The sequence below is a fragment of the Micromys minutus genome (genome assembly GCF_963924665.1).
Source record: "Micromys minutus genome assembly, chromosome: 14".
In the NCBI taxonomy this organism is placed as follows: Eukaryota; Metazoa; Chordata; class Mammalia; order Rodentia; family Muridae; genus Micromys; species Micromys minutus.
Window position 1 is genome coordinate 17,650,423 of NC_137983.1, and position 13,063 is coordinate 17,663,485.

Here is a 13,063-nt window from a genome sequence, read left to right on the forward strand (position 1 = left end):
AGCCTCTCCAGCATCTGCTATCATCTGAGTTTTGGATCTTGGCCAATCTGACTGGTGTGAGGTGGAATCTCAGGGTTGTTTTGATTTGCATTTCCCTGATGGCTAAGGATGTCGAGCACTTCCTCAGATGTTTCTCGGCCATTCAGTGTTCCTCAACTGAGAACGTTTTGTTTAGCTCTGTACCCCATTTTTTAATAGGGTTATTTGATTCTCTGGTGTCTAGTTTTTGAGTTCCTTTATACCTTGGATATTAGGCCTCTATCTGATGTGGTGTTGGCAAAGATCTTTTCCCATTCTGTTGGTTGCTTTTTTGTTTTCTTGACAATTTCCTTAGTCTTACAGAAACTTTGCAATCTCATTAAGTCCCATTTGTTAATCTTTGACCATAGAGCTTGAGCCATTGGTGTTTGTTCAGGAAATTTTCTCCTGTGCCTATATGTCTATGAAATACCTTGGTGTGACTCTAACTAAGCAAGTGAAGGACCTGTATGACAAGAACTTCAAACCTCTAAATAAAGAAATTGAGGAGGATCTCAGAAAATGGAAAGATCTCCCATGCTCATGGATTGGAAAGATCAACATCTTAAAAATGGCCATCCCACCAAAAGCAATCTACAGATTCAATGCAATCCCCATCAAAATTCCAACCCAGTTCTTTAAGGAATTGGAAAGATTAATGTGCAATTTCATATGGAATAACAAAAGACCTAGAATAGCGAAATCCATCCTCAACAACAAAAAAACATCTTCGGGAATCACTATTCCTGACCTTAAGCTATATTACAAGGCAATTGTGTTGAAAACTGCATGGTACTGGTACAGAAATAGGCATGTGGATCAATGGAATAGAATAGAAGATCCAGAAATGAGCCCTCATGTATATGGTCACCCGATTTTTGACAAAGGAGCCATAAACATTCAATGGAAAAAGGACAGCCTATTCAACAAATGGTGCTGGTCCAACTGGCACTCAGCATGCAAAAGAATGAAAATAGACCCTTTCTTATCTCCTTGTACAAAGTTCAAGTGTAAGTGGATCAAAAATCTCCACATTAAACCAGATACACTGAAATTACTAGATGAGAAAGTAGGGAAAACCTTCATGTACAACTTAAACTACATTATTGTGGATAGATTCTATCATTTGGCTTTAATTTGGGCATACCTATCTAACTGCCGGGTAAAATATTCAGACTTACTTCTAACTTGTAGTACTATTGGAGGGTGGTAGGACTTAAAGCAGGAAGGCCAGATGAGAAGTGGTTAGGACATAGACTTACTCTCAGAGGGAACACAGGAGCCTGGTTACTTCTTCACTTTTTGTATTAAGACATAAGGTTGATGGGTTGCTTGAACATGTAACTGTACTCTCCTTTACTATAGTCCTAAGAACAAGGGTATGTGATCATGAAAATCAATATTTGAAGCCATGAACCAAAATAAGCCTCTTTTCTTTGGAAGTTGATTGTTTCGGGCATTTTCAAGAGTACTCTAAAGCAAATATCTACTGAGAACTTTACTATTCTAACTCCACTAGATATTTATCAGGATTCCACTCTGAGCAATAATTGGTGGTGTGGCTTATGTATAGTGAATATCAAATTATCTCTCCTTAAATGAAAGAACATATATTTTGATGAAAAGATAAATATTTTTTTTGCATAGACTTCTTTATAACTGGCTTCAAAAATGACAGAAATGAAAATAAAAGTCTGACACAAAATGAAATTACATGCTAACCAGTGTTTGTAAACCTTTTTATTTCTGAAAATATAATGAGAAGGAAGATTGTGGATAGCCATGTGAAATAAACTAACACTAGCAGGGAAATGATGCCTGTTTTCTTCAGGCCGTGATGAATAAGAAAATAGGCTTTGGATGTTGATTTTATATGTTTTATTTTTCTTTTTGATGCCCCCCATTGGCTTTATAAAAGTGTTCTTCAAATTTGAAAGAAAAGAATCAGAGGCAGTTTAAAATACAAGTTGTTGTTAGAACATGATTTATTATAGTAATTATTATTTTTCCAAACTATAGAGCATAAAAGTAGTAGACCCAAGGAGAGGGACAAGATTCTTTTCATCTGCATTTCTTCTCAAATTCTAAAAAGTTTATTTTGTAGAAAAGATGCTTTATATAAGCTTTTGAGCTGAACGGAACTAAAACACACAGAGTATTGGATATGAAAACTTTCACAATATATGCCAAAATGTGTATATTTGTATACTGTGAGATTTATTTAAGATATTCAAATTAGAGTAGAAATAATTGTAAACACTCTTACATAAATACATAGAAAATAGCATTCCATTATGAAGATGTGAATAAAAAAACATTAAAGTTTCAAGAAATGTTTGCTTTAATGACAAAAATATTAAAAAGAACTAAATGTAATATGGAGATGTTACCTCCTGATTTAATTATTTTTCTAAGCCTCTTTGTTTCTGACCTTCCTAAGACCTCTGTTATTTTCTTTAAGAATCATTTCTTCTTTATAGCTCAGTATTTGTTTTACACTCAAGGTTTTGTATTTGCTTTACAGTGAAGGTTTTGTACTTTAGTCAGATCTTTTATTTCTTTACTTATAACTGAGCTGCAGCTGAAGCAAAAGATCTGATAGTCTGCGTCATAGACATTTCTACCCATGAGTCAGAATTTGGAAAGTAACAGTATATGAAGCTTAATGTCATCACGAAGATGCAGTGGTAAACCACTACTGCTGTGGAGAATCTTTATCCATACTGTCTTGATGAATCTTCATAAAAGCCACCAACTTGCCTTATTTTCACCGATTGGAACAGAAGAGTTTGAACTGGATGGAGAATGGTTGCACTTCCACCCATATAGGGGAATTGAGGGAGTGCACGTACTGCATTTGGGATATCCTTTGCTAAATCAGAGGATAGGAAAGGAGTATGAGTACAGGAAAATATGTCTTCGCTACATTTTATTTTTATGCCCTACTTAATATTTGTACCAGTATAATATATATCATTGTGTCATACAGAAAGATATACTTCTGTGATATGAAATAGGTTACTTGATAACTGAGAAATGTAAGTGTATGTGAACATAAGAGTCCGGATTATCTAATATTGTTAGCCCTGTGTAGGTACAGTCCAGAACTTATAAAAGTAATCTCTAGTTCCCATGGTTGTATTTCAAAATTGTGACAAGATTATTTTAGTATATGTATTGAATTCCTGTACTTCCTGTGTTCTATAATATAGTATTTTTTAGTATAATTCCCTTGCACTTAACAGAAATGATCTTTTGGTATAGAAGTGTCTTTAAAACCTTATACATTTGTTGAGCAAGATCTCCCATGCATTTATGGTATTGCACAAGGAAATCGGTGTCTGTAGTAGCAGTCTCACTAGTCTACTTAGGTGCATCTATTCCTTTCACATTGACTTATACTTGTCTATCTAGAATACTAGTTGTCCAGTCAGGTGTGGATTTACATTGCTGGACTTGCAACTTGATAGTCTCTTATTGTGTGGGTCTTTGTGGAGCTATAATCAATAAGTGTCTCCAATTACTATATTAATTTTGGATCATGTATATAACCACCTGCTGCTAATGTAGTTCTCCATATTTAAGAGATTTAGAAGATTTAGAGGAGATTAGCCAGGTCATTACACCTGAATTTAATCATGAGCATTACTGTAGAGTGATTGTGTGTAGATGTCCAATAGGTATGTTTTGTATAATCTAATGTGTGTATGATTAGGAATGTGAACCATGCAGGAGTCTTCTGCACCATGTGAAAGAGAAGATATTAGTGCTGCTCTGACATTAATTCCAGGAAACCACTAGCAGTAGTGGGGCTCACCACTGTAACACAAGTGCTTCATGACAATCATAGCTGGCATGTTCACCTGCATAATACTTTGGCACTATATTTTAAATGACACTAATTTATTAAATAAATTGTATATAATAAAAAATGAAATATCGTTCTCAGTGAGGTAGCTCAGATTCAAAATAACATACATAGTATTACACACTACTAAGTGGATATTAGCCAAAAATGTACTGAATAACCAGTATTAATTAATCCACAGAACTCAAGAAGGTTAACAAGCCAAAGAGCCCAAGTGAGTATTTCTCCATCCCACTTGGGAGAGAGAAGGAAGCAATCATGGGGGCAGTGGGAGTGAAGGACCTGGAGGGAGAGGGGACAGATCGTGAAAAGGGGAATATGATCAGGTATGGAAGGAACAGGAGTGAAGCCATGAGATCTAGCAGAAGGAATGGAACCAAGTAACCTTGGGAGGTAGGAGGGGGCTCTATAGTGTGCCAGAGGCCTGGGAGGTAAGAAATGCTCAGCATCTTAGATAAATTCCCAACAATGGGCAGAGGGAACTTATAGAGTTCATTTCCAGTAGAAATACAGGGCATCAAGTGGAGAGTTGGGGTTTCCATTTCAAAGTGAAAAACTCTGATCCAGAATTGTTGCTGTCTAAAAAACTTCAGGGATAGAAATGAAGAAGAGACCGAGGGGAAAGCAGTCCAGTTACAAGTTAAAATTGGGGTCCAGATCAAGTGGAGGCTCCAATGCCTGACACTATTACAGATGCTATGGTGTACTTACAGACAGGAGCCTAGCATGATTGTCCTCTGGGAGGCTCACCAAGCAGCTTAAAGAGTTGGGTACAGATACTTACACCCTATAAATGGACAGAAACCAGGGACTCCTGTGGTTGAATTAGAGAAAAGCTGGAAGAATCTGAGGAGAAGGACAAACCTATAGGAAGAGCAGCAGTCTCAATTTACCTGGACCCCTGAGATCTTTGACACTGGACCACCAACCAGAAAGCATACGCCAGCTGATATGAGTCCCCCACACATACACAGCAGGGGACTGCTAGATCTTGACTCAGTGAGAGAAGATGCCCCTAACCCTTAAAACATTTGAGGCATCAGGGACTGAGCAGGTCTATTGGGGGTGGGTACATCCTCTTAGAGACATAGGAGGAGGAATGGGATGCGGAACAGCTGGAGGGCACAATGGGAGGGTAATGATTACTGGAATTTAAAAAAAGACTTAACGACAATAACAACAACAATAATAATATAAATAAACAAAAAGAAAAAAGTAAAGAAACATTTTTACCACTAAAAGTTGATGCTGGGTTGAAAATGTGACCTTCCATTTGTATCATATATACAGGTCACGTAAAGACTATGAACGTTTCTAATTCTATTCCTAGAAATTCCTACATAAACCAAACTGGAACAATGGCAATCTAAATACACATAATAACATGGAAAGAAGACAAATTTATGGGATCCCACACCTAAAAAGCGAACTACACAGATGCCCCATTATTGGATACTTAATACTGAATGGTCATATACACACTACTAACAAAAGATAACTTAGTAGACTATAAAGATACATACATATACATACATAAATATGGCATATACATATTTACATATATACATGTACAGATACATATGCACAAACATACATATACAAAGACACACACATGTATATACACAAATATACATACAAATATACATATACATCATATACATATATACATACACATATACATACAAATATACAGATACATCATACACATATATATCATATATATACAAACTTATACACATAGACTTTATACACATATATACATGTACATACACATATACATACACAAACACATACACATACAAGTACACATACTCATACATGCACATACACATACATATACATCATATAATATTGTGATTGTGTGTGTATTTATTAATACTCATATAAATATTATGTATATATATATATATATTTAAAACAAAAGCAAACAAGTATAACTGAAGAATGGGTATGCAATAGGCTTTGAAAAAGGGGATTGAAGGTGTTCAAGGATGAAATGGAGGGGTAATACAATGTAAGTCAATTTCAGTTAAAATATATCTTAAAACAGAATCTAAAAATAATAAATCCAAATTATGTTATCTTAATGACTTTGGGGTTTTACTTTCACAAACAAACAAACCTCTAGTAACTGCAAATTATTGAAGAAATAAGACACTTATTTTCTTAGACTTCATCTTGTGTTTTATTCTTGTAGTTTTAGTGAACAAAATTCAAATGATATTTTAAATTGGCATTACAAATACATAAATATAATAGTAAGAAAGTGACATTTTATCTACAGAAAGAACAGACGGTATTATGTGTGTTTTTGTGTTTGTGTGTGTGTGTGTGTGTGTGTGTGTGTTTAAGAGAGAAAGACAGAGACAGAAAGACAAAGGAGTGAGGGAGACAGAGAGAGAGACAGAGAAAGAGAGGGAGGGGAGGGAAAGAGAGAGAGAGAGAGAGAGAGAGAGAGAGAGAGAGAGAGAGAGAGAGAGAGAGACAGACTGACTGACTGACTGATGTAGATGAAATGTAATGGGAATACCAACTGGGAACTTAGGCATTAATTGTAATCAGCATTATTTGCACTTCAGAACAGTAGTATAGACCACACCCTGCTATACAACTCTTGAACCGATTGTATACCTTTTTTTTTTTCTCGAGCCACCTGTAATTTCAAAATAAATACTGACATTTAAAGATTTGTTATATATATACATATATATATATATATATATGCTACTATTTATTAGATATAAATATGATAAATTCAAAATGGGTTAAAAAGGATTTTACTTAGCTTACAAGTTAATATGGTTACTAGAGGCTTAAAATCACACGTTTGTCATGTCATGTATGTCTGATGTTTCTGATAAAGAGCTTGAAGCTTATTGGTTTTTTTTTTAAACAACTTTATTATACAAAACCAAGATAAATGTACAGATTTTAAACATTTTTTTGCTTAAAATTATACAAGCTTATTGTAACCACAGGGAGAAAGTTGCCTATTCTGGTAGGTTCTTTGATCAAACACCCTGTAGTCTAATTGTGGAAACAAATTGCTTAATTGTAGCCAATGATCTTCATACCTTCTGGCAAATGAGTCTCTAAGGTCTCCAATTGCTTCTTGTACAGCTAGAGATTAGCAGTGGAAATGGAACAACTCAGAATATGGGTCAGTATTGATTTCCAAGGGCTCTCCAAGCATTCTTTTTTAGGTCCTAGAGGGAGGAAATGATATACTCACTTGAGTGGACACTGGCTCTGGACAGCAGATGCCCTGATAAAAACATCTTCTTTAGTGAGCAGTGGTACATGATGCCCACCCTTTTTAAGACTGATTTCATATGAACATTGTGACTTCTGAATGTAATGTTTTGCTGGTGGTTAAAAATTCCCTCTTCAATAGAACTCAGATTCATAAACAGTTAAACAATATTTTTACTGTAAAACATCAAAATTGCCTCTTTTTTTATAAAAAAATTTGTATCATTTTATGTTCTCCTAGGAGGTAGCCTAAGACTCCCAATGTCACCATATGGACAGAAAACATTATTTTTGGATAAATGTGAATTTGCAAGTGCCATTAATCAAATTTACAAGATTGTTTTCTAATATTCTTTTCCTGTCAACTTTCCTGGTAATTCTTTTACACCCCACAGTGCAAATGACCCATCGTACAATCTGTTGATGACATTCATTGAATTAGAATTAGTCTCATAATAAATCTCACATACTTTAAAGTACAGTAATCAAGAGGATATGTTATTCAGCATGATCCACTTCCATCTGGTGTGTACTGTTAATGGCTGAATATCCTACTATGGTCTGAGACTGCACTGTGCCCTGATACTTACACATCTGAAAAACAAGCAGTATTTTGTAACTCATTTTGTATTTTTTTTCTTTTTACTTTTTAATTCAAAACATTTTTCAAATGACATGCCTATATGGCAAGAATTTTTTCCAGCTTTATTAATGTCAATCAAATGAACATGCTTTATATTATAATTTTAATTTTAAAATATTGCTATGTAAGGTGTTTTGCCTGCATGTGTCCCTGGGCTCAGTATGTGTCTTTGGTGCCCAGGGATGATAGCAAGGGTTATTAGATCTCCCAGAACTAAAATTATACGTGCTTGTGAGCTTCAGTGTGAGTGCTAGAAATCAAACCTGGGTCTGCTAGAAGAGCACACAGCGCTTTTAACTGCTGAGCCATCTCTCCAGTCCTAATTTTAACAGTCTTATAATGGACCCCAGTTTTTTTATTTAAAATCATATTGTCTACCCTGGGTATATTGGCTTCACTCTTTTCTATATGCATGCTTCTGTGTCCTTCATATTTTGATTACTTTTCCTAAATTTTCAAGCACTACTATGGATAATATCAGTTCAAGTAGACACATTTTTTTATTCAAGAACTTAATGGGAAAGGTGTTGTTTTCTGTCCATTGGCTATAAATTTTTTTATATGTAGTCTTCATCGTGTTGGACTATGATTCCATATACTAATTTTCAGTCTTCCATTATTAAGAGATCTTATATATTTGAGTATTTTCTATAGTTTCTGACATTATATAATTTCTGGGTTTTTTTTTTTTGTTGTTGTTGTTCATAGGACATGATGTGTTACCTTTATTGATTTGTGTATACAGAACCATCTTTGCATTCTTGTCACGAAATCAGCTAGATTATGGTCCATGACATTTTGAAGACTCTTTTATCTAGGCTTATTTTTGATATTAACCTATTGTTTCCTTTTCTATCAATTTTCATATATTGTTAATAAATATCAATATCATGAAAAGTGTTTAAACAGCTTCTCTATATTTTTCTATGGTATAACTAGAGAAATATTTGTGTTAGTTCTTTAAAAATAAAGGTAACATTCAACAATAAAATCCTTTGATTATTATAAAGTTTGTCATTCTGAAATTTGTTTTAAATACCTGGTCAAATTACTTACTGTTTTTGTTATTTTCTCGATTTTCATTTCCTTTTGTGCTTAAATAATAATAGCATTGTAAAATCATCATTATTATAATCTATTAGTTTTCAGAAGAAAGTAATAGACTAGATAAATTAATTTGTTCAAATTACATAAATGAAATGTGGCTGTGGAAGACTTCAGTAACTAAACTAAGTTAATGTAATTTTAATTTTTTTCTTTAGATTGTGATACCAATTTGCTGCTTCCTTTCTTCTATTCAATATGTTTTTCTGGGAAGAAGTAATTAAATTTATAAGCACAGATAGCTCACCAAACTCATATCAAAGTTGTTACTCCATTCAAGCCTGTCTTGGTGGATCCGAATTTACTTCAAAGTTTACTGCAAGAGCATTGGTAACTGAGTGTGGCACCAACAAATCTCACCTTAGCGTGGCTGACTGTTCATCAAGCTGCCTCTCAGGAATTTCCTGTATAGTTCTCAGGCAACCATATCACTTGAATATACACCAAACTGGCAGTTATTTACAATCATATATGACATCCGTGATAGGCTCTGTGAGTTCTCCTTAGCTCCAGAACTATGTTGGGTCTTCATATTTTTTTTTCTCTTACAACTTTATTTTTTAAAAAAGAGGGATACATGTACAGATTTTTAAAGACATTTTGACATAACACTATATGAATATGTTTTTGTCAGTACTTAATTCTTTTAGAGGTTTGATAGCATGCGTTGAAATCCCACTAGTTACCATAAGCATGAAGTACATGTAGGACAGAGCGTAACATGGAAACAGTCTTCACACTTTCTAACTTGTGAGTATCACATAACTCTGAGACTCCATCTTTCTTTAAAGAGTACTTCTATCGGGGTAACAGTTGAAAAATATGTTTCCATGGGTTAATTTTATGTTTTCTTGAATTTACTTCCAATGTGAGACATGACTGCCTCAACTTCTCTTTTACTGTTTCCTTATTTCCATCATTTCTAAAATCACTTGTGAATTTATTTGTACTTTTATGCTTGAAATGTTTTAAAGTTGAATCTTACTAAGGATTTGCTTTATCATGATCAATTTAGTCTCATAAATATTCTGGTATCAGATAAAATTAACTTTGACATTTTTGAATGTTCTCTTTCTTAATTTGTATCTGTGAGTATTAAACTCTTCTTTCTCTTTTAGTAGTTATTTTCCTTGAGCCCTGCTTCTGGAAAGTTCTCATTTCAGGCCTTGAGTTTCTCTTTTGAATCTTCCTCTGAGTGTATTCATCATAAGCTGACTTGGTTTTAGTTTTTGTTCTAATCCTTTAAGTCTCAAAACTTATTTATTTTTCTCAATGAAGAAGTTGTTTACCATGGCGCTTGAATTCTGATTTATTCACAAAGAGTTGGTTGCATATAATATGGACAGCTATACCTTGAATTTGATACATATGTGAGATTGGCATTGAACCTAGGTCTTTTGCATCTACTTTGTGAATTCAAGGATTATAGGCTTCTGCCACATTGCCCAGAACTGAGTCCCATGCCACCACTGAATCATGTACTGCATGCCTTCTCATCTCATCAAACAAGAAACTTTTGTATAGTCCCATTGCAAAAATTTAAAACTATCATCTCTTTATCCTTTCATTGTCATCTTGATATGCCTTGATCAATTTCATTTTGCTGGAATTATTTATTTATTTCCTTACTTTATCAAGAATCCTTTCAAATTCATAATCCTGTTTTAGTCTCTTGGGTTCTGGGGTTATAAGTGCTGTTGTCATATCTGGCCTCTAGCATGATCTCTAATTCAGAACAGCATGTTGTATTTTTTCATTTGACAAATTTGTAGTTGCATTTATATTAGTTCATTTATAACAAAGTCACTGTCATAAAAATTATATCCTGTATATACAGTACTGCTAAATTTTATCTAACAGGCTTATAAAACATAGAAGTATTAATTTTATTTATGTAAAAAATATATTCTTCTCTCATACAATACCTCCTAACCACACTTTGTTCTCCTTAGATTCCTTCCAGATCAGTGTCCCCACCTTTACTCTCACCCTGATCTAGCCTCTTCTCTTTGGTTTTCAGAAAATAGCGGGCCTCCAGGAGATGACAACCAAACAGGACAAAACAAGGTACAATCAGATGCAAAAGCAATCTAATAGAAGGAAAATATTCTCAAGAGCAAGCAAAAGGATTATAGATTTGCCCATTTCTACCATTAGGAATCTCACAAAAACACCACACTAAGAGCTGTAGCAAAAAGCACTGGTGAAGACCAGTAAAGGCTCCCTACATTCAGCTTCAGTCTCTGTGAACACATGTGAGCAATGCATAGTGGATTCAATGGGCCACATTCTCTGTGTGTCTTCCATCTTCCATGACTCATATAGTCTTTCCTTTCTTTCTTTTGTGAGGATCAGGGAATAATCCTGATAAATACCTCCAATTATTAAAAAAATTATGTATTTCTATCCCAAATATTGCATCCACCTAGTCCCTACACCAAGTATTTCAACCCCTCTATCTCCCCTTTACCTCTGAAAATATGTCCAACTGCACCACCCCTTCACAACCCTTTTCTCTGGGACATCAAGGGTTAGGGGCACTAAGGGTCAGGAACGTCTTCTCCCTCCTGGACCAGACAAGGTAGGAAGTCCACTGCTGCACATATGCTTGGGGAATCAGAGCCATCTCTTTGGTTAGTGGCTTAGACTCTACAGGCTCTCTATGGTGGGGGGCAATCAAGGTGAGTTGACACTTTGTCTTCCTATACAGCTTCCTTCAGTTCCTTCAATATTTCACTTAACAATTCCATAGGGGGTCCCTGACCTCAGTCCAATGAATGGCTGTAATTATCTGCATCTTTCCCAGTCAGCTGCTGCTAGAGCCTCTGAGAGGACAGCCATGCTAGGCTCCTCCCTGTACGCACAACATAGTATCAGTGATAGTGTCAGGGTATGGCGCTCACTCATGGTATGTATCCCAAGTTGGGCTGGTCAATGGTCAGCCATTTCATTGGGGAGGTCTCCAGTTTAGACTGTTTCTCCACATAATGTGTGGTTCTGCATACTCTTTCATCCACTGCCAGAGAAAACCTCTCTCAGGACATTATGATAACTAGAAAGAGAACCGATTTATGAGTTTAGCAGAATATCACTAGGTATCATTTCATTGAGTTGATTTTTTTCCAGTCATTTTTGGGTCAACTTTATGTCTGTGGGCTATCCAGTGTCCAGTTTCTGGCTATCTAGGCAGTATAGGTCATGGTCTTCCTCTCATGCCATTGGCCTCAAGTAAAAACAAACATTGGTTGACCGTTCCCACATGTTCTACCTTATCATTGCCCCAGTACATCTTTCAGATTGGAGGTTGGGGGTTTTATAGCTGAGTTAGTGTTCAGTTTTTTTTTTTTTTTTTCCAAAACCTGGAGAGTACCTTCTTATGTCAAAGCGACTAAAGTGTAAGAGTGAAGGCTCAATGTAGCCACCATATCAAACTCTGTTCAATGAGCTGTATAAATGTTGTCTTTGGGAGTGGGGACATTCTGTCAGTTTTTAGGGAGTGACAGCCTATGTCCCAGCATCAGACCAGGATGTTATTAGGAACCCATCCTACCATAAGGAAACTGGCTCAAATATTCCCATTGTGGTTTTATTCATAATGTTCAGAAACTGGAAACAACCTAGATGGCCCTCAACCAAAGAGCAAGTACTGAAAATGTACATTTGCACAATGAAGTATTACTAAGCTGTTAAAAAATGACATTATTAAATTTGTAGGCAAAGGAATGGAAGTAGATAAAATCATTGGGAGTGAAATAACCAAGACACAGGAAGACAAATATTGTATCCATTCCCTTATAAGTGGATATTAGTCATGAAGTAAATGATAATCAAACTATATCCCATAGACCCAGAGAGAATGGGTAGAAAAGAAATCTCTAGTGAGATGTGTGGTCCTTCCTGGAAAGGGGAAATAGAATACATTTTACAGGTGGACTTTGGGCATGTAGGAATGGGAACAGAAAAAAAATTAATGGGGGAAGAGTGGAGGAAAAGAATGTGAGGAGAGATACTTGGAATTAGGGAGCTATAGGGGAATGGTGTGGAAACATAATCCAGTGGTAATTCCTGAAATATTTAATAATGATCATAGTGAGGAATCATAGGAATGGGAGATACAGAGTCTGAACTGGTCTGTATTAGGTTGAATTGTAAGCTAAGGGTGTCCCATGGATAGATTA